The sequence below is a fragment of the Lepisma saccharinum genome, chromosome 5 (genome assembly GCF_977018435.1).
Source record: "Lepisma saccharinum chromosome 5, izLepSacc3.1, whole genome shotgun sequence".
NCBI classification, from domain to species: Eukaryota; Metazoa; Arthropoda; class Insecta; order Zygentoma; family Lepismatidae; genus Lepisma; species Lepisma saccharinum.
Genome location: NC_139233.1, coordinates 40,771,941 through 40,796,088, shown reverse-complemented (window position 1 = coordinate 40,796,088; position 24,148 = coordinate 40,771,941). Strand labels below are relative to the sequence as shown.

Below are 24,148 nucleotides of genomic sequence, written 5' to 3'. Positions count from 1 at the left end.
CCACGTTCGTCGAAGGTAACAAACTGTACATGTTGCATCCTTATCATCCGTACTACAAGTTTCTCCTCGATGGCACAATTCAGATAAACGAATTTTCGTACTGGTCTCACGGCAGAAAAGCTAGCGTTCCCACCATGACCTTAATATCGAATCGTGGTGTTCAGAAAGTGGGAAACATTCCTCTGGCACGTTGGAACGAAACGCGCAACATATATGAAATACACGAAGACGAAGATCTCACCGTTTTCGACGTGAGTGTCGGCGATAAGCTGATCATTCAAAACACGAGCGAGGTGCCACCCTCTTTGAATCCCATCACGCTGGTGCTTCTCTTCAAACGTAATCTCTAAAAAAATGTCTAGGCAAGCCATCGTCGAAGAATTGCATAAACCTGCACGCCGCAACTACGAACGTTTGGCTGTGGTAACCAAGGGCATCGACGACCTCTGGCAAAGCGATCTCGTGGAGATGAATAGCGGCAATTTGAAAAACGTACATAAATGGAACAAGGGCAACAAGTACCTCCTCACCGTCATAGACACATTTTCGAAATTCGCATGGGCTCTACCTTTGAAGGCGAAAACGGGATCGTGCGTCGCGGAAGCATTCAAATTAATTTTTCGCGAAAGCGGCGGCAGACGACCTCGATTTCTGCACACGGACAACGGTAAAGAATTTTACAACGCCGTATTCCAAAAGTTTATTCAAAAACATGACATTCGACATTATTCGACCTTCAGTCACATCAAAGCCAGCATCGTGGAAAGATTTAATCGAACCTTGAAAACACACATGTGGAAACGATTCACGCTTCGGGGAAATTACAAATGGGTCGACATCCTGCCGGAACTCGTCGACACCTATAATGATACGGTACACAGAACGATAGGCATGAAGCCAGTTGACGTTACCAAGTCTGACGAGCAGCGTTTAATTTCTACAGTTTACTGTCCAAAGTACACACCCACGACAAAAAAAGCTAAATACAAAATTGGAGACCGGGTGAGGATCAGCAAATTCAAACGCACCTTCGAGAAGGGATTCACAAAAAATTGGAGCACGGAACTCTTTACGGTGGTTCGAGTTTTACCCGGAAACCGACACACGTATATAATAAAAGATAGTAGCGGCGAGATTTTGAAAGGAAGATTTTACGAAGAGGAACTCTCTAAAACGAAACACCCCGACACGTACCTCATCGAGAAAGTATTGCGTAGGAAAGGTGACAAACTGTTTGTCAAATGGCTGGGACTTCCGGAAAAGAGTTGGATCGACGCGAACGAAGTGATCTTGTGAGTACGTGGAACGTGGTGAAGCGTCTACCGGATCCGGAAAGTCAAACGAGAAAAAAAAGAACGGTGAGTTGCTTCCCGACAGCATCCGCTGTCTGATCGTAGGTCCTTCGGGGTGTGGGAAAACGACACTGCTCGTGGACAATTTTCTCCTCGCACCGAATTGGTTAGATTGGAAGAACAGGCACCTGTACGTGTTCTCGAAAAGTTTGTAGCAATCCAAATACCAGCAACTGATGAAACTGTACGATGATCTGGACATTGCAACGTTCGCATCGGAAATAAAACCACTCGACGATTGTCGTGAAAATTCAGTCGTTGTGTTCGACGACGCCATCCTGGAAAATCAAAATGAAATTCGCAACTTTTCCACGCAAGGTCGTCACAAAGAAATGGATTGCTTCTACCTAGCTCAAACGTTTTCCAAAATTCCAAAACAGTTAGTACGCGACAACGCTAATTTCATATGTTTGTTTCGTCAAGATCACACCAACCTCAAGCACGCGTACGATGACTACGTAGGCGGAGACATGAACTACAATCAATTTTCGGAACGCTGCTGCTCTACTTGCTGGAACGGTGACGATTTCGGATTCGCGACGATCGACATGACGAGGAAACCCAACGACGGAAAATACAGAAACAAAATCAACGATTTTCTAAACGTTGCAACGTTGTGAGAAACGACGTATATAAATAAACGTTATGACGAAACGAAAAATCGAAGACGAAAATCTCAAGCTTCGCGATTACCTCGCGAAACGCTTCAAAGGTTGGAAATCCGAGAATCGCGGATTCTAAGAAGAGAAGAAACGTCAGGATCAACCTGTGATCGATGCCATCAGCGGTCTAGGTAAAGAAATTAAAAGTGTCACGGAACAAAATAAAAATTTGATCAACGAACTCGTACCGCTCGCAGCTAAAAGTTATGCCGTACCCACGCCCATTTCGAGTATTCCTTCGACGCCGTTCGAACTGAAGGATGCACCGGCACGACGTCGAGCTATAGGTAGCACGTCGTCGTCTTCGGATAAAATCGAGTTGGGACCTTTGGCACGAGACTACCTGAGTACGGGGAAATTCGACAAGGATGAAGTGTTCGGATTGTATCCCAGCATGGAAACCAACGAAGGCGGTGGTGTGGTGTGGAAGATTGGGAAATCGAAGGTGACCTTCGAAGGCAACGACATTAAAGTTAATTTAGGCGAGAAGGATAGTTGGACCAGGTATCCGGGTACGGTGGGACTGTGGGAACTTGTTGCCAAAAAGCAGCCGAAAGATTACACCGACGAAGATTACCAGAGTTACAAGGAAATTTTGATCATGACGGATGCCTTGTACCAAAACAACGATGCCTCGCAGAATAGGGTGAAATCGAGCAGCGGCGAGAAGTACAGGAATCTCATCAAACCGATTTGGAACCAGGTCAAAACAGGCAGCGGCGTCAAACGCTACAACACGTTACCCAAAGAATTCGTTTGGGTGGACGACGTGAGGAAGCTCGTGGACCGATTGTTGGTGATAGCCGGCGAAGAGAATGCAGGCAACCGTAATTTCTACAACGAGAAGGTTGGCATCGTGGACATGATCAGCACGAAACTTTCCAACTTCATCGTGAACGACGACAAGGGCATAGGTTACCTGATTAAAATCATCAACACGCTGCCTCCGAGATTCTGGAACGTGGCCGAAGGAAAAGGACTCGTGAACGACATCATCAACAAGTTACCTTTCGAGATGCATTTACCTGGCTACCAGTACTGCGGACCGGGTACCAAACTCGAGAAAAGATTGGAGAGAGGAGACAAGGGTGTGAATCCGTTGGACGCGGCATGCAAAGATCACGACATCGCCTACAACACCACGCAGACGGATCTGGACGCACGTCACGAAGCAGACAGAAAATTAGAGCACGCAGCTTTCGAAAGGTTCGTGAGCAGAGACGCATCGCTGGGTGAACGGGTCGCCGCACTGGGTACCACCATCGCCATGAACACGAAACAAAAATTGGGGTGGGGTATATAAATAACAGAGTAAAAAAATAATAATAATAACAACATGTCTCGTATAACTGATTTGCCGCCCGAGCTACTATGTAAAATATTTAAACACGCAGTAAACGGAGATTGTGAGGATGTAGGGAAACTTGTAATCATAGCAAGAACAACGCCGGAATTTCGCATCCCTTGTGAAATGGTTCTCAAGAACCATCTTCGGGAGATCAGCGGCCTGAGGTGCGGTGATCTCAACATTCTGCTTTCGGCTGCAGGGGAAAAATTAAACAATAGGTTAGATGAATTGCACGAGGCAAGGCAGGGAAGAAGACGGTACACAGTAGATTGGCGCAAATCTAAGCAGGAGACGGAAGATATCATTACGCACATCATCGCGTTTTCCGAAGCACGGACTTTCTTCCTCTGTTAAAAAAAATAATAATATATATACGTGTCAAAAAAAAACAACTTGATATATAAATAACACACATCGTGAAAAAAAAATAATCTTCGGTATATATAAATAACACACATCGTGAAAAAAAAAAAACAATTAAATTTCTCTCTAACACTGAAATTTCTCTCTAACATTCTGAAATTTTTTTTTTGATATGACGACTGAAAAAATGAGTGATCTCCAAGCATTAAAACAAATGCTAAATTTGTCAGTCGAGTATGTAAAAATTCAGGAATTGGAAGTCGACAAACCTTACACGATAACTTCCGGTTCAATCGTTTCTACCCAGTATGGTCCCAAGGTACGCCTGTTGCTCAACGCACAATATAGTCTATTTTTACCAGATCGATACGCTAACATGTTATCCGACGAGAAGCTATCTATTTTAATCGAGAACAAAACTCGAATCGTGTACAAGGGGACAAAGGAACTTCTTGGCAAGAAAACGAAGCACGTAATAGAATTTGTGTAACGACTGCGAGGCCTTGAAAAAAAAATCTTAGAACATTTATATATAAATAACATACCGTAAAAAAAACTACACGAGAAAAAATCTCAGAACATTTATATATAAATAACATACCGTGAAAATAACACATAGAACATCAACATGAAGCCCAAGGGTGTCGTGTACCAGATACCATACTCCAATCTTAAAAATCTAGGTGCCCTCGATGGGTTACTCACCAAGAAACAACGCGAGAAGAAACGTTCTTACTTGGGCAAAGGACACGGAATGAAATTACTTCTCAGCTCACCTCAATTGAGACGCTTGCAGCGTTCGCGGAAACAGCAAAAGATCGGAGGTTTCATATTCAGCATCCCGGCCATCCTGGCAGCATTGGGGGCCGTTGGAAGTTTGGCTGGCGGAAGTGCCGCCATCGCGAAAACCGTCATCGACTCGAAGAAGAACAAGGCGGAATTGGAAGAACAGAAACGTCACAACCTGGCCATGGAGAAGAAAGGGGGGAAGGGCGTGATGAAGAAGTTTAAAAAAAAGAAACAACAGCACTCACCAACCGAGACATTGAATCTCTGATCGAACCGTTACAAATCAAACACTTCAGAGGAGTTTTCATGTCCGACTCGTTACCTTCAAGCGTTAAAAGAAGAGAATGCGGAGTAGTCAACTTGGACGGTCAAGAAAATCCAGGCACGCATTGGATATGTTACCACAAAAATAATGATAAAGCATTCGTTTTCGATTCTTTCGGAGGTGTTCCACCTACAAATTTAATTCATTATCTGAAAACGAACAAAACCTCTATATACTACAACGACGAACGCATTCAAAATTTCGGAGACGTGAACTGCGGCCATCTCTGCCTCTCCGTGCTTGCGTTTTTCTCTAAAATAAATAACCCTACGATCGAGGATTTCCAGAAAGCATTGTGGAACCTCAAACAGCATCACTAGGATGGGCGTGTTCCATCTCACGAGCGAATCTTCAATCTTGAAACTCACGCTGCACGACGACATCGTCTATCCTAAATCCGTGGCTCTGCGTGCATTCTACAGCATGTACCTCATACCTAACGTCACGCAGCACAACAACAAAATTAGCGTCGGAAGCGAACACATCGTCGTCACGCCAGGCCAATACAATCTTTCCACTTTGCAAGCTCAATTACCCAAAGGCACATACCTTTCTCAAAATTCGGTCACGCACAGAGTGGAAATCCTATCCGCGACGGAGACCGTGGACCTGGGCACCATGGGAGAACTTTTAGGTTTCGAGAACAACCACCCAAAACTCGAAGCTGGCATCAAGCACGTAGCAACCAACATTCCTAAATTCTTGGCCATCGAGACTCTGAACGTACACTGCAACGTGGCCGAAGGCATGATCACGAAATCTTCGGACGGATTAGGAAGTCACAAGCAGACGGGAATCATAGCCACTTTCAAACCAAGTTCCGAGTTCATGGAACCGATCATCTACACGCCCTCTTCACCGATCTATTTTCCAGTATGTCGCAACCGCATAGACGACATAGAGTTGGTGGTGACGAACGAGAAAGAAGAGGTGGTGGATTTCGCAGGTGCAACGACGACGGCCATCGTGGAGATCAACGTATAATAAATAACACGCATAGTGAAAATGGAGCAAATCGAAAGTTACGAATTGCAATCTTTCCCTCCCAACCGTCGCACGTTCGCCAATCTCAACGAAGCGAACAGGGAGATCGAATACGACGTGGACGTAGGCGACGGGTTCATTCATCCTCACAGAGCGGACCTCTACCTTCAATTCGACGTGGTGAAGAAAGAAAGCGGAGACGCGTTTCCGCCCAATGCAAATTTGATACTCGTGGACAACTTCGTGCCTCACCTGTTCTCGCAGGTGGAGGTGAGAAAACACAACACCGTCATAGACAGAATAGACTATCCAGGCATCACGTCGACGGCAGTGGGAACATTGAAATTATCCAAAACGGACGCAGCGTACTATCAGGCGGGAGGATTCGAAGCGGGAACCAAAATATCGACGAGAAGTCACACGGCGCTCTTTCCCATGCGTCTGCTTCCGGGATTCTTCTCCGACTACAAGGAGATCATGTGGAAGGGAGGACTGAGGGTCACGTTTCGAAGAGCGGCCAACGACAACGACGCACTGATGCGATACACCAACTTGAACGCCGACGGCACGCCGATAGCCAACACTTTACCCGAAGCGGCGAAATGCGTCATCCGGAGCATGGAATTGAGAATGCCTGTGGTGGAATACGAAACGAACTACGCCCTCAAGTACAAAGCGGAGATCTTGAAAAGTCCGCAGGTGGCGATTCACTTTCACGGTTACCAGTGCGTACAGAAGGTGGCGTCGGGAAGTCACATGGAATTCGACGTGACGACGCAGTTCAACAACATACAGTTCGACATGCCAGATTTCGTCGTAGTGCTCTTTCAGACCGGGCGCGATAAGAATCAGGAAAAAAATTCCAGCAAATTCGACGACTGCAAAATCAAGAACGTTTATCTCAAGAATGGACGCAACGAAGTGTTCCCGCGCGAGAATTACAACCTCGACATGACAAAAGACGATTACCTCAAACTTTACGAAGCTTACACCTCTTTCAAACGCGTGACCGAGGGAAGCGTGGGCATGTACTACACGCCCAGCGAATTCAAAATCCACAGGCCGATGTTCGTCATCAACGCCACAAAAAGGAAGAAGTTTGTGGTCAACGATCGCACCAACATCAAGGTCGTCTGCGAGTTCCACGACGCGCTGCCTGCCGATACTCTATGCAGCGTCATCCTGATTGCAGAGAAGTCCTTCGTCCACGACGTGAAGAACGAGAGGGTGACGGAACAGTTTTAACATGTTTAACATCTTTTCTTGCACAAATAAGAAATTTTTTGTACTAGCACAATCAGTTACAATGGCACAATACGAATTTCACTAGTTCAGATCAGTTACAAATGTCAATTTCATTAGTTATCAGTTACAATATCTTTTTTTTTGCACTATAGCACGAGAGACAAATCAGAAAATTTGCACAAAAAAAATTGTTGTTGTTTTTACACAAGAAAATTAACAATAAAATTCTTTCTTTTTTATCGTTTCAGATGCTGTCGAAACATCAAAAACACATACACACACACTAGAAAAAAAAGCATGCAACCTTATTTGTAACACACACACATACATTCTCCATCTTCATCAAGAAAATATTATAATAAACATAATTATTTTTATCTATATCTCACAATAAAACTCTATATCCAAAAATATTACAACATCAAAATAACACTAGAGTCGTTAGTACACGTTGCATGCATTACGGAGGTCCTCTGTAGAGTTTCATGGAAGTTTGAGAAAAAAAAAACAGGTGAAACTCTACAGAGGTGTGGTTATCTAGAACCGCAGCCGTTAGAAAACCTTTTACTTTTTTTTGGTTGGGCACCACGCACCCTGGCGAGGTTATAGGGGCCAGGAATCCTAAAAAACAACAATTATTATTTGTTTGTTTGCGTCACAATACGGAAATAATAAAAGGCACGCGCGTGCGCGTGTGTGGCACATTGTTCCCCCGAGAGAGGTTTACAAAGGTCACGATATATATAAACATTGGCCTCTCTCTTTTTTTTTCTTTTTTTTTGAGACTTGGAAAAAATTTACAATAAGGTGCATTCGCTCACCACTGTTGCCAGCCGTAGGTCTCTCTCTCTCTTCATCTTACAGCAACGTTGACATCTCTATTTTTTTTTTTTTAGTTGTAAGTGGGTTGCCAACACACTCTAGTTAATAATGCTACATATTATACACACACACACGCACACACATACTGTGTTACCATCCGCCCATCTCTCTCTCTTTTACGGCAGTGCGTGTTTGTTGCCGGCTCTCCTTGCCCAGTGTGTGTAGGTTGGCAAAAATTGCTTTATGCACTGTAAGGCAAGCCTCAAGCAAAGTTGCCAGCTCCTTGCTTTAGGTTAGGTTAGACCAAGAAAAAAAAAAGCTGTAGGTGGGTGTTGGCAGCGCTGTCGGTTGTTTAACTCTTCCCCCTCTCTCTCTCTCCTCTCTCTTTTTTGTAAAAGGCTATGGCAAAAGTACCAGTAGGTTGGCAAAAATTGCTTTATGCACTGTAAGGCAAGCCTCAAGCAAGGTTGCCAGCTCCTTGCTTTAGGTTAGGTTAGACCAAAAAAAACCTTGGTGATTTTTTTCGAGTAAGGTGTTGGCAACACTGCGAGAAAATGGGGCTTATGCCTTACAAGAGCAAACCATTAAGGCGAGCCCCACCGAGCCCCACTTTCGGGCTTAGAACCCGGGCACCTGCACTACTATTAAGGATAGACAATTTCTATTAAATTTTCATGACAAAACTATTACATTTCCGTATTCTCGTGAAAAAGTGCAAATGAAGTGGATTTCGGACAGTGTTATTAATACGAGCCATTCATTTCAGGAAACACGTAATTGTAAAGGAACTAATGTTTGTGATGTTTCAAGTTCAAGGTCACATCGGCAATCGACAACTCCGCAAAGCTGGTCTGGTGGCAGGAACAGAGTTTCGCAAGGAAGTAACATCCGAAGGCAACCTTGGCGTTCCAGAGCAACAGCTGGTAGCTACAACATGATTGCGGCAGAAGATACGTCGATTCCTGATAATCCGTCTGTCTGTCCACATGAACGAGAACAGCAACAATGTCCAGGAACATCGCATGAATACACGGAAGAACTAGGTATGTTATTAAATTCATATCCTGAAGTATTTTCTGATAAAGTTGGTGTATTTAATGAATTTGAATACACGATTCATCTGAAAGACAAAATACCAGTGCGCGAACAACCTTATGTACAGTCACGCGAAAAACAAAAGGAAGTGGACGATTGTGTAAAAGAACTTTTAGATCTTGATCTTATTGAGAAATCACAATCTGCTTATTCAGCTCCATGTTTCGTTGTACGAGGGAAGAATAATAGTAAAAGGCTTGTTGTTAATTACCAAAAACTAAATGAAAAGGTAATTTTTGATGGTTTCCCAGCAAATTTAATGCAAGAGTCGTTAAGTAACCTTAGCAAAGGGTCAGTATTTTCTGTTATAGATGTTAGAAAGGCGTATCATCAGGTACGATTAAGTAAAGCTTCTAGAGATTGTACTTCATTCTCAACATCAACAGCAAGTTATAGATTCAAATCAGTACCCTTTGGAATCTCAATTGGTAGTGCTTGTCTAGCACGCATGATGCAAATAATGTTGGGAGATTTACGGGGTAAAATTGTTGAATATTTTTGCGATGATATAGTCATTGTTTCAAAAAATGAAAATGAACATCTTGAACACATACGTATTGTGTTAGATAGACTCAAAAAATATGGTGTTACAATTTCCAAATCCAAAAGTAAATTTATGTTGAAAGAAATAAAATTTCTTGGTTATGTAATTAAAGACAAGCAAATGCACATTGATTCTGAAAGAATCAAAGCGATTCAATGTCTTCCTCGACCTAAAAATCGTAGATCATTAATGCGAATTTTAGGCGTACTTAATTATTATAGTTCATTTATCCCAGAATACGCTCTAATAATAGGTCCATTAAATGATCTTAGAAGCCCGAAGAATAAATTTCGTTGGACTGAATTTCATGAAAATGCCTTCAGAGAAATAAAAGGTAAATTTCTTGAGCATGTATTCTTAGCTCTCCCTGATTTTTCAAAAAAAAAAAAATCGTTCTTGAATGTGACAGTTCATTGAAGGCGTATGGTGCTTGTCTAATGCAAGAAGATGATTCAGGTAAACTAAAGCCAGTATATTTCTTTTCAAGGAGATTAAAGGAGACAGAACGTAATAAAACAATATATGAACTAGAATTAACCAGTCTAGTTCAAGCATTAGAGAAATTCAAATATTTTTTGCAATGTAAAAGATTTACCATTAGAGTAGATAATATGGCCTTATTTCACATGTTGAAGAGAGCGAAGAAATATAGTAAATTTGCAAGGTGGGTTGAATTTATTTCTTCATTTAGTTTCGATTTACATCATATTCCATCATCCAGTAATGTAATCGCAGATTTTCTTTCAAGAATGTATGATCATTCTCAGTACGATACCGATGATTTAGATAAATCTGAAATTGATTCTGTTTGTTTGAATTTATGGGGTTTTCCTACATTGTTAAATTCCATTTTGTCTGAGCAAGATAAAGATGATGAGATAAAGGTCATAAAGAAGAAAATCAAGGCCAATGAACAAGTTCCTAATTATTGTGTGCGTAATGGAATTGTATACAAGAAAACTAGAAATAAAGGACAGCCATTCAAGGTACTAGTCCCCAAACACTTAATTGAACCGTTAATTCAATATTATCACACCAATGCCATAGGTGGAGGACATTCAAATTGGTCCAAAACTTTGAGAAAACTTCAAAGAAATTTTACTTGGGAAAATATGGTCGATGTTGTAAAGGATAGAGTAACAAGCTGTGAATTGTGTCAATTAGCTAAGGAAAGAAATAAAACTCCAATGGGTGTTTTGTCATCAGAAATCATTAAGCATCCCTTACAGAGAGTGAGTTGTGATATTTTGGGACCTTTGCCAAATTCAAATGGTTTTAAGTATGTATTAGTAGTAGTAGATAATGCTAGTAGATATGTTTGGTATCAAGCATTACGACAAGTTTCGTCGAAAATAATAATTCAACATTTGCAAAGATATTGTTCAAATTTTGGATATTTTTCTCAATTTTGTTCAGATAACGCTAGTTATTATACTTCTGGGTTATTCAGTGAATTTCTGTATGGTATTGGTTGCAAACATATTACAATTAGTCCATGGAATCCAAAAGCAAACTTGTGTGAAAGAATGATTAGAAATCTGAAACAAGCTCTAAGATGTTTTTGTTCCACCAATCAATCGACGTGATCAAAATATTTGTATCATTTACAATATTGTTTCAATAACACTAATCATCAATCAATAGATTGTACCCCTGCAGAACTCTTCTTAGGAAGGAAACTTTTTGATCCATTGTTGCAAAATTGGCAATTGACTGATAATGAAATGTTATATTTTACCCAAGGTAACCAAATAAAATGGTCTCGTGCATTAGAAAAAATGAAAAGTGAGTGGCATAAACGTGAAAAAAGTTACAAGAAAAAATACAGTAATGTGACGTATCAAATCAATGATAAAGTAGTTGTAAGGACTCATCCTAAAGCATCATTGCTGGATGGTATTACAAGGTCATTAAGTATGCTGTATGAGGGTCCATATGTAATCAAGAAGTTTTTAACCCCAGTTTCTGTATTGTTAGAGAAGGTGGAAAATCCATCTATTGAAAAACGTTGTCATATTGATCAGATAAAACTGTATAGAGTATCCAGGAAGTGAGTCAATCAAACAATGGTGTTTTTTCATGTTCATAATCATCATATATATATATATTATTGAATGTGTTGTAAAATGTGAGTTGAGATACTGTTGGTTGTTTTGTATTGACAGGTATTCCTCAATGGTACAGATATGTCGACAATCAACATCTAATGAAAAAGGAATCCTAAGGACATTGAAGGATATTTGTGAGAAGCAACTATAGTATCTAATTGTGTTATTTTGTTTATTGTAAGCGATCAATATTGTTCTATATATATGTTAAAATCCTCCACAGGTAATGTTCAAGTATTGGGGGAGGGCAGTTTATAGCCTGTGTAAGATTTTGGTTTCTCTCTCTCTGAATGAAAGAAGGTAAAAGCCAATAGATGGCACTGATCGCAGGTTACGTCATTCAGTTTGCCGGTTGGATGTAAGAATCCTAAACCGACACACTCCACACTTCACTTCCAGCTGGCTCACGTTGAACATCACAATCCAACAGGGCACTCGACGTGACGGGAGAGGTCAACAGGGGACTTAGACGAACGTAGTGGTGATGGTTTAATTTCATTTCTTTAGTAGAGAAATAGTTTAATAGTATTTTATTTAATTTTGTAGAGTAGTTCGTAGTATGATATTAATTTGCTTGTTGATCTTTACCGTGGGATCGTCATTACAGACAAGTAGGAAAAGGGGGAAATTTAACATAGAAATATTCTTTTAGGCAATCATTTGAACATGGATGAATAATGAGACCAATTAAATAGTCAGCACAAGGAGAGAAAGCCAATTATTAGTTAAGAATAACTAGTGAAAATTATCTTCATTTATGTATTAATGTTATCGTTGAGATCATAATTATTAATGACACTTTATGTATGTATAATATTATTGTTCAATACAAAGTTAAGTTTTCTTAAATAAACTGTCGTTCAATCCTATCCAGTGAACTTTATATTCTAGTATTCTAATAATTAAAATTACTTGATGCATGGTGTACCACGTACTTATGGGGGTCCAGTATGCAGGTTCATAGCTATCTTTCATCTGTCAATCGGAAGGGTATGTTTAATACCAATTAAAACAAATAATCTTAAATCCGAAACAGAGCAAGAAAGAAAGTGCTATACAGGGTCAGAATATTTCTTGAATTATGAGATAACTGTAACCTTTGTCTGATTTTTTATCCTGTGATAACATTTCCCTAACACAAATTTTGCCCTAAACTTTTCAGCGTTACGAAGATGGTTGTCCTTAAAATCTTTGAAAAGGCTTGCTCGAAACAGGATGCTGGATGCAAACTGCCTCATTTGGCTGTTCTTGCCATTGAGAAGAAATGTCAAATCCTGAACGTACCAAAGGTGCGCAATGTGTTCTCCAAAGCACATGAGAATTGCACTTCACTAAGTGCCTCACATTGTTTCTAATACTTAAGAAGATTCATTTCTTCCAACGTCACAATTATTTTGCAAGAAAATTAAACTCTTAGAAGCATTTTTTTCATCATTTATATTATTATCTTATAACTTAAATATTTATATCAGTAGTTTCATCTCAAGAAAGACGATGAATTATAAAATTATGAATGTCTTTCAATACTGAAATAGGCCACTAGAGACAACGCAACTTACCAATAAAAAAGAATTAATGTCTTTATTAACATGAATCATGTGGAGATAAACTCGTAATCAAGAAGTACATTTACGCAGTAAACGGCCACTCTAAATAAAAGACACACACAAAACACCATACATGAATATAATAATAATTATAATAATAATAATAATAATTACTATTATAATTATTATTATATAAGTATATATATGTGTAGTGTTTTCGGGCGTTTTAATGTGACTGCCCCCTTACAATATTTTGTTGCCAGCCTTCCCCCCCAGTCAAATTTCCCTGCCGCCGTCACTGGTTGGAAGTAAATTTATTAGGACGAGGAAAGTAACATTAGCTGTTGACAGTGTTGCACCAAAGGACGTGATATGTGCTACTGTTTGTATAAATGATAGGAAATTTAAGCAAAAATTTATAATTGTTGAGACTTGAGAGTTGTTTCCTTCATTTGATCTTAGGAAGAGGTTTTCTGAGACAGAGTGGGATTTTTTTACACATACATGGGAAAGGGTGGTTGTTTAAAGATAGAGACGTATTTTGCACATTTTTAAAAAGTTCAGATAAAACGAGAATTTAGCCTTACTGTTATGAAAAGAAATAAAGCAGTACGGGGAAATAATAACTTCACATTTTTCGCACCTGGTGGGATGCAACACAAGAGTATTGCAGGAAGTCTATGAACGAGGATGAAGAAGGATATGTGAAATTTGACTTACCTGCGGGTGAATTAGTTTATTCTAATGTTCTTAAGGCAGATATTGTAAGTCCACTTGATTCGCAAATAGGCTAAATCGCGAACCGCCCTACAGTTTAAAGTGCGATCCGATCCACTTTGTGCCTCCATTGAGTATCGACGCGAGGACCCTTCATTACAAGACCTCGACGTTATTACTACGCCATCGGGGAGGCACCCAATTTACACAAATATGTTGATTCCAATAACACGTTATATACATAATCTGATAATGATGCACTTTGGGTGCATCTAAACATATTTTTTTTTCAACTATAGCATGTCTAAAAGAATCATTGAAGTTGGGATTTTTATAACTTCAGGAGGCACGGCTCTGTAAACGTGCGATATAAACTTAATGCAGGTTTGCCTTCCATACGTGGTGGTTTTGTCACGTTTCTTCGCTTCGTAAAACATACACTTTTGCAGGAATGGCTTCTTGCATCCTCCTGGGGCCTTGCTCTAGCTAAACAAAAAATATATTTGTTTAGCATAATCGAGGGTTACATATTCCTGCCGAACTTACTAGAAAACAAGGATTCTATTGGGATCATACTGCTTTGAATTACAGTATCAATGAAGTTTTATGTACGCTACTACTTATAATAATGAGCATAAAATATTAATCAGGAACTTTATATTTCGTCAACTGGATGTAACATCTTTTTTTGTTATTCAGCAAATATTCAATTCATCATCTTTTTTTACATTAATTTTCTTGACAGGACAGCTGTTTTTATGCAGATTTTGACGATCTTAACTACACGTAAGCTAGATATTAGCTAATATTCGTGCTGTTATATTACTATTCTTCTACCACCTTTGTAACATGTCATGCAATAACAATAATAGAATTGATTAATTTACATATTCAAGTGAATAGACCTATGAATTATATTAATGCATTAATTTAAACATTTGCTTAATTGTTGTCGTTAATGTTATTATTATCATTTTTCTGAAACACTTGGCTCAGACACCCTCCCCCGACATATATTTCTAGATGCGTGCCTAACGAAGGATAAATTAGATCAAGCGGTGGTGGTACCGGACTTAGAGGCTAAAGGGAAAACAAAGAAGTATGTGCGTCATAAGCTGGGCATAAGAAACAGCACAATATCACAAAGAAACACTTTTGAAACTTATGTCATAGAAGATGTTTAACAATATTAAGAACAATAAATGATTTCTATTTGTAATATACTAAATATTGAAATTTTAAATAGTCTTTTGTGTTCGTACTACACATTTAAAAACTTTTTTGTTGCTCCCCAAGGCCAAGCTTAGAATTTAAGGAAAAAATGTACATTTTCATAGTGCACGGAAGTTCGACATTCAGAAAGAAAGAAGGTCTATTGGAAAACATTTCAAGACTTCCAAAAGGTATAGCAGTAATGAAAAAGAGCACTCACTTATACCGTGTTTGTTACAACCTGTCCGGCTTCCCGCGGTAGCTAATCGCTGGCTTTTCTAGCATAAACCAAGCGGTGTTGCTGCTGAAGACCGCCTGAACTCCGTGCTGGGGAAAGCCAAAGCCAGGCAGCAAATTAAAATACGCAACGTGGCAACAACGTCTACGTAAGCTCCTCTCTTCTGGCTTCCATTCGCTCCTCGCTGCCCAGCAGACGACTTTTTTCTCGTTTCTCATTGGCACCAAAACTGTCGAGCGATCGCTAGCGCGGGAAACGGGACAGGTTCTAACAAACTTGGTATAAATGTACGATGGATAGACAGTTGTATGAAGCGAGAAAAACTACAAAGTAGATTTCATAAGATACCTAGCAATCAGTAACGAACAAACTGCATTTTTAATATTAATGTCCTCATGATTAACGAACCTTATTTATTCTCACCACGCAATGGGTAAAATATTTGGAGCTTTATCCCACTTTCCGGAAAAATATTTCGCGTTTCTGCTACTTTTGACTTTTGTAGGCATGATATCCCGGATCACTTTTACGAGACGAGACAGAACCCTTCGAGACGGGACACGAGACGGGACAAACGAATATTTTCGAGACGAGACAGCATTTTCACGAGACGGGACGGGACAGACCAAAGTCTCGTCTCGTCTCGTCTCGTGGGCAACACTAGACCAGACGAGAGAGCAGTATCCTATTATTGGGGAAATGAATGAGTTGAAGTACAAGGTGAGGGCTGAGATGTCGCTAATTTCAGTGAAACGACTACTTCGTAAAATATTGTTGAAAATACGTATATTCTTCTTCTTCTTTGTGGTTTTAAGTTTGGAAATTTTGTAGTTAAAATTTCGTTCAAAATTGTGTCAATTTCATGTTATTTTCTAACATACGTTGGTAATACATATTATTTACTGTGATGATTGTGTCCTACTTTTTCACTTAAGGCTGTATTTTGTAGATACGGTGTTACACGTTTTGCTTATTCTGATGTGGTAACCTAAATTGGATGTGAGCAACCAGGTTTTTGAATAGTATGCTGGTAGTCCACGGATTCTCAATTAAATAGATTTAGCACACACTTCAAAAATTTACTTTTTTGTTGTACAGTCACAACATTTCTGGGTTCATGTGATCTCACTGGAAGTCAAATGGGTTGTTATAATCCAGATTCGTCCATGACTATACACCATTTTCTTCTGTTTTACAGAGTTCCTCCAAAGTGTTTAGAAACGAAACAAAATTAAATTATGAAAATAACTTAGGGAATTGAAATTACAATATAGATCCAAAAGGTAGTGAAGGTATTGACTAAATGTATTGATTTGTGCAAGATATTACTAAATACTAACAAAGGCTTTCAATAAATCAATGATATTTCATACCACTATCAAAAGATTGATGTTGGATAATACCTTATATTCGAACAAAGAATTTCGGGATATAAATATTTACATACAATTAATGAATGTTGAATCTCGGGTTCGAACCGGCCTGGGAATGGGTGTTCTTTTTGAGTGTTTCATCATCACTCATTCTCATCGTCGCGATTAGCCAAAAGTGGCAGAAAAGCGATGGTAAATAAAAAAAATCAATATCAAAAGATAAAAATCAATGTACGTTGCTTACTGTATATATTATTATTTTATTGTGAGTGTACTATAGACCAAGGTTGATTATCTCGCATGTACTTGTGGAGGCCAGCTATGCTACATGCACTTCGAGCTTCCCACCTGCACACTGAACCTCAAGGCCAGGCCACGGAACCTTTTCCTGCCACTCACCAATCAGATGACGAAGGGTTTCCCGCTGCCACTGCACAAACGCGAGCGACCTCTTGCCTTGTTAACTTCCCCCTTCCTCCCGTCTTACAATGCTACAGCACCGCTGCTCAGTCAGCAGTCCACACGTACACACGAGAGCGTCCTTCCACAAATACAAAGGGTTAACAAGACCTACTAAAGACAAAGAACCCGCAGCATTCTGTTACACATCCAACTAATTGAGTATTACGAAAAGTTTCTTAAATTATGACGTCAATTATTTTACAGCACATTTCTGTAATCTTGCCTAACGATTATTCACTAAGCTGGGAGTTTCTTTCGGGTTGCTAGGAGTTATTTAGAGATATTATGATGTATCTGTTTGGTGGAATTTGGACAAGCGTAATTGAGAAAAGTTTATTCAATGTTAATATTGTCCTTACCTGCATTCAGTTTAAAGTATATCGAACTAATATCACTGGAAACTAAGTTTAGCGTACATGGACAGGAAAAATGTAACCGTAGGTGCCTGAGATTTTTCGCCCACTGTCTCGAGGTTTATCTCACGTCTGAGGTGACCTCAGAGTAGGCTGTTAACGTCTTGTTGTTTTCCACGAAAGAAGCGAAGGTAAATTTATACCGTGATAAAGCCGGAAAACGTAAGACTTTGTTTGAATTGATGTTTTAAGTCCACTTTATGCACATGTAGGGTAATCGGGACTCTTTCTGCAGCTTAAAGTGGGATCGGAACCACTGCGCCAAGTGCTTCCACATGACGTAGTAGTTTGTGTAGAGGAGTATCTCTATACTCTATTATGGTGGTATGCTCACAAAAATACTCGTAATATTAGCATCTTATCTGTGTGTATATTAAGCTATTATCTGAAAGCACTAATGTTCCCAATGATATTTCCGGTGACGCAAAGTCAATTTAACGTTGCTCTTTCCACCCGGTAAATCATGTGAATGAAGAGGAATGATCAGAAAAGGAAAAAACAAACATGATCTGCTCAAGAGGGATTCCAACACAAATTCCTGGATATCAAGTTCATGGGTTGACGCTGATTCAAATTGTGCGTTTTGCTGGAGTTGACGAGTTGTACCTTTGCGCCCTGACCAAGCTCAGCTGCTCAGTAACAAGTGTGTTGGAGAGGGGGGGAGAGGGGAAGGCTGCCTTAGACACTGAGCGTCATTCTCCTCTTACTTGGGAAGAACTATCGACCACCTATACGCAGAGTAGGTACTAACAAAGAAACTCTTTCTCTCTCTACGGGTATAGAGCTACCACAAGGAAATGAACCTTCGGCGAAAAGTCTCCGTGCAACTTCTTCCGTTCAACTCGGGCCATAAGGAAGCATGCTCCGCTCTGCCCCTCCCCTCCACGAGGGAGTGCGGTGCACAGGAGTCGTAGGTCTGTGCAGGCTTTTTTGCTTGTGGTTCCACCATAGCAGGCAAGGTCACCTGCAAAGATACAACTCGTCAACTCTAACTACAAGATCTGCATCGTTAATGCACACACAGAAGGAAATACAGAGGACTATTTCTAATTCGAACTCCAGGAGGACACGAAACAAGGTACCCTGACTAATCACAACTGGCAACTGAGGACAGATAAGAAGACTTCCACAAATCATTGGCTACTGGGGTTCAAGGATGCACACCTGCACACAAAAGGGGTGGGCAATCCTACGTTATTGAGGATTGATTGAGTTGGTGTTTTAAGTCCACTTTATGCATAATAAGGCGGCTTGGTACCGAAATCTTACACCCTGGATTTCGCAAACATTTCAAATGTTTTCGTCAAATAAGTTTCTTGTAACAAAGGTTGATTCTAAATAGCGCGGAAGGTATTTTTTTTACATCTACGGCTACGAAACGTACGTTTTTTTATATTGAAGTTCCTTACGTACGTTGCGTTTATACGGCTTTTCAGGGCTTCCATATTGGATTCATGTCACAGGCGCACGTCTAAACATTTTATTTTTCTTCTTATGATTGACTTGTGCAATGGGATAATTTGCGATATGTTATTGGTATAACTTATTGGCGGGTTGGAGATTTGATTTCAGACATTTCTTGATTTGTGTGACATCCAATTGACAAACAAAGAAGAACTAAACAAGCCAAGATGAGATTGACCGACGTTCAACGGATGAAGGACGTAGAGGACTTTGGCAGCCGAGACGTACGTGACATTATACGTGACTTGCAGGGAGATGGTCTGCTGGCTGCTTCGAGGAAATTGTATTTTCTGAATGACTTGTGGGATGGAATAATTTGCAACTTCTTATTTCTATGATGGTACAGACAGGGGAGGGTAGTATTCTGTGGGAAAGGACAACAAAGACTTTTGACATACGACTGACTTCTCTTTTGGGCTTTCAAATTAACTTCGACCCGCAATTCAGCCTACACTTGAGATAAAGAGGTAAGTTACCTTATGAGGTTTAATTTCAGCCTTATTTCTTTGGTACCTAAATGTGTCGGTGCGAAAAATAGTATTGGGGCAGGTGGCTCCGCCAGTTTCTAACATACCTTCAAAAGGGACTCTATATAGAAAGGCGGGTAGCCGGAGCGGAGGCGTGGCCGCGGTAGCGGTAGGAGGCGGTAGGTTAATTACACCAGGGGCGGAGTCCGGAATCGGTGGGAAATGTCAACACAGCAACCACCTCGCAACTTCAAACGGCTACATCTCAACTTCAAACGGCTGTACAGTTGTAAATACTTATTTCCGCGCTCCAGAATTTTATTATTCACAATTAGCAGCACATAATCTTTATTTTAAAAAAAATCACCTGCGAAATCGAGGGTGTAAGATTTCGACATGGAGCCAATAAGGCTAATTGGAACTAGACCTACAGTTTAAAGTGGGATTCTCCACCAGGTATCTAACCCGGGACCCTTTGATTACAAGGCGATGACGCTGCACTGCGCCATCGGCGAGGTCCACACGTTATTGAGGAGAGGGAATAGACTGCATACCAGCAAACAGGAACTTTCTCTTCCCTACAGCTGTCTCTGGACAACTCTGGAATTATCTAAATAATAGGTTCGAAAGTAGTGTAATTGGACCTACAACCAGGACGAGAAAGTATGACCCCCCTCAGATTGATTTGCCTACACTTAAAACAAGCTCAACATGCCCATATGAGCTTTTTGCTCAAGTGTGGAACCCCGTCTAATCCAAGATTTTTGTAAAAAATACCCTCGGGAGTTCCTGAGAAAGTATGACCCCCCTCAGATTGATTTGCCTACACTTACAAAAGGCACTTCAGTGAGATTGTTGTCCATAATCCTGTCAAAAATATGCCCCTCTTGATATTTTTTTTGGCCACACCTAAAACTAAGACCCCCTCACCCACACCCACCCACATCTACACACACACACACACACACACACACACACACTGACCTTGACCTTGACTATTTTTTCGATTATTTTTTTCGATTATTTTTTCGATTATTTTTTTCGATTATTTTTTTTCGATTATTTTTCGATTATTTTTCGATTATTTTTTTGATTGTTTTGACCTTGACCTTGAGATGACCTTGACCTTGACTACACCCACCCACATACACACCCACACCCACCCACATACACACCTACACCCAGATGAGATTTGCTTGTGAAGAATAAAATTTAAATCTATACTTAATATTCCTATCATGTAACAGAGCTGTGCTTGCCTCACACAGACACAGAGCTGAGCATGGAACTGTTATGGAACTGTTAGATGAGATTTGTTTGTGAAGAATAAAATAATTTTTAAATTTATACTTAATATCCCTATCTCTAACAGTTTTGCTCTACATAGACACAGAGCTGAGCATGGAACTGTTATGGAATTACACAGAGATGTTATGGATATGGATGTGAAGAATTGAATATTCTGTCTCTAACAGAGCTGTGTTGTTTTGATGTTATTAGGTACAAATCCCCACACAGACACAGAGCTGAGCATGGAACTGTTATGGAATTGTTAGATGAGATTTGTTTGTGAAGATCTTTAACAGAGCTGTGCTTGCCTCACACAGACACAGAGCTGAGCATGGAACTGTTATGGAATTACACAGAGATGTTATGGATATAGATGTGAAGAATTGAATATTCTGTCTCTAACAGAGCTGTGTTGTTTTGATATTATTAGGTACAAATCCCCACACAGACACAGAGCTGAACATGGAACTGTTATGGAATTGATAGATGAGATTTGTTTGTGAAGATCTTTAACAGAGCTGTGCTTGCCTCACACAGACACAGAGCTGAGCATGGAACTGTTATGGAATTACACAGAGATGTTATGGATATGGATGTGAAGAATTGAATATTCTGTCTCTAACAGAGCTGTGTTGTTTTGATGTTATTAGGTACAAATCCCCACACAGACACAGAGCTGAGCATGGAACTGTTATGGAATTGTTAGATGAGATTTGTTTGTGAAGATCTTTAACAGAGCTGTGCTTGCCTCACACAGACACAGAGCTGAGCATGGAACTGTTATGGAATTGTTAGATGAGATTTGTTTGTGAAGAATGAAATAATTTTTAAATTTATACTTAATATCCCTATCTCTAACAGAGCTGTGCTGTTTTGCTCTAAATAGACACAGAGCTGAGCATGGAACTGTTATGGAATTGTGAAGAATTGAATATTCTGTCTCTAACAGAGCTGTGTTGTTTTGATGTTATTAGGTACAAATCCCCACACAAACACAGAGCTGAGCATGGAATTGTTAGATGAGATTTGTTTGTGAAGAATAAAATAATTTCTAGATGTTTCAATACTCAATATCCCTATCTCTAACAGAGCTGTGCTTGCCTCACACAGACACAGAGCTGTTATGGATATAAATGTGAAGAATTAAATGTCTCTAACAGAGCTATGCTGTACTGATGTTATTAGGTACAAATCCTCGCACAGACACAGAGCTGAGCATGGAATTGTTAGATGAGATTTGTTTGTGAAGAATGAAATAATTTCTAGATGTTTAAATAATTAAATCTATACTCAATATCCCTATCTCTAACAGAGCTGTGCTGTACTGACACACTGACACAGAGATGTTATGGATATAAATGTGAAGAATTAAATGTCTCTAACAGAGCTGTGCTGTACTGATGTTATTAGGTACAAATCCCCGCACAGACACAGAGCTGAGCATAGAATTGTTATGGAATTGTTAGATGATATTTGTTTGAAGAATAATTTCTAAATGTTTCAATAACTAAATCTATACTCAATATCCCTATCTCTAACAGAGCTGTGCTGTACTGATGTTATTAGGTACAAATCCCCGCACTGACACAGAGCTGAGCATGGAATTGTTATGGAATTGTTAGGAAGAATAATTTCTAGATGTTTCAATAATAATATAATTAAATCTATACTCTAACAGAGCTGTGCTCTACTGATGTTATTAGGTACAAATCCCTGCACAGACACAGAGCTGAAAAGATGAGCAACAGAGCTGAGCATAGAATTGTTATGGAATTGTTAGATGATATTTGTTTGAAGAATAATTTCTAGATGTTTCAATAATAATATAATTAAATCTATACTCTAACAGAGCTGTGCTGTACTGATGTTATTAGGTACAAATCCCTGCACAGACACAGAGCTGAAAAGATGAGCAACAGAGCTGTGCTGTACTGATGTTTATCCCCGCACAGACACAGAGCTGAGCGGAACTGTTATAGAATTGTTAGATGAGATTGTTTGTGAAGAGATGTTTCAATAATAATATAAATCTATACTCTAACAGAGCAATGCTGCACTGATGTTATTAAGTACAAATCCCTGCACAGACACAGAAAATAGTTCTAGATATAATAATTCTATACTCAATAATAGCTATACTTAGGTACAAATCCCCGCACAGACACATGTTTCAATAGATATTAATTAACAGAGCTGTGCTGTACTGATGTTGCTCAGACACATAGGAGCATAGAACTGTTAAGAATAAGATTGAAGAAAAAAATAATTTCTATATCAATAGTCTATACTTATTATCCCTATCCCTGTGCTACTGTAATTAGGTACAAATCCTTGATATTTGTTAGATGCGATCCTAACTGAGCTGTGCTGATATTATTAGGCACTATGAAAATTCTCACACAGCTGTACAGGAACAGGTTTCAAATCTCACAGACACAGAGCCTTGCTGATATTTCTACAACATGGTACTGTTATGGGCAGGAATTGTTAGATGCACTCAATATTCCTATCTATTATAAACACAGAGCTGTTATGGATATGGAGGTGAAGAATTGAATGAATCTCTAACAAAGCTAAGTTGCTGTACAAATCCCACACAGACACAGAGCTGAGCATGGAACTGTTATGGAATTGTTAGATGAGATTTGTTTGTGAAGAATGAAATAATTTTTAAATGCTCTACATAGACACAGAGCTGAGCATGGAACTGTTATGGAATTATACAGAGATGTTATAGATATGGAATTGAATATTCTGTCTCTAACAGAGCTGTGTTGTTTTGATGTTATTAGGTACAAATCCCCACACAGACACAGGAACTGTTATGAAGGAATGAAATATTAAGATACTTAACAGAGCCTTGCTGAGCATGAAACTGTTATGGGAATTGTTAGATGTGAAGAATAGAGCTGTTATAAAATATGAAGAATTGAATGAAATAATATTTATACCCATCTACTCTGTCTCTAACAAAGCTAAATCCCCACACAGACACAGAGCTGAGCATGGAAACGTTATGGAATTGTTAGATGAGATTTGTTTGTGAAGAATGAAATAATTTTAAAATCTATACTTAATATTCCTACAGAGCTGTGCTTGCCTCACACAGACACAGAGCTGAGCATGGAACTGTTATGGAATTGTTAGATGAGATTTGTTTGTGAATTTTTAAATTTATACTTAATATCCCTATCTCTAACAGAGCTGTTATGGATATAGAGGTGAAGAATTGAATGAAATAATATTTATACCCATCTACTCTGTCTCTAACAAAGCTATGTTGCTGTACAAATCCCACACAGACACAGAGCTGAGCATGGAACTGTTA

General features: G+C 39.5%; 1 protein-coding gene and 1 long non-coding RNA gene across 2 annotated transcripts in view; one reads left to right on the top strand and one right to left on the bottom strand.

The window, feature by feature from the left end:
• Positions 1–24,148, bottom strand: part of LOC145988343 (uncharacterized) — a 487,907-nt gene that overhangs the window by 222,936 nt on the left and 240,823 nt on the right. The gene's annotated exons all lie outside the window — the stretch shown is intronic.
• On the top strand, positions 8,810–11,801 carry LOC145988341 (uncharacterized). The gene is made up of 2 exons (XR_014441740.1): positions 8,810–8,933; positions 11,695–11,801. It is a non-coding gene; the product is annotated as an uncharacterized LOC145988341 (long non-coding RNA).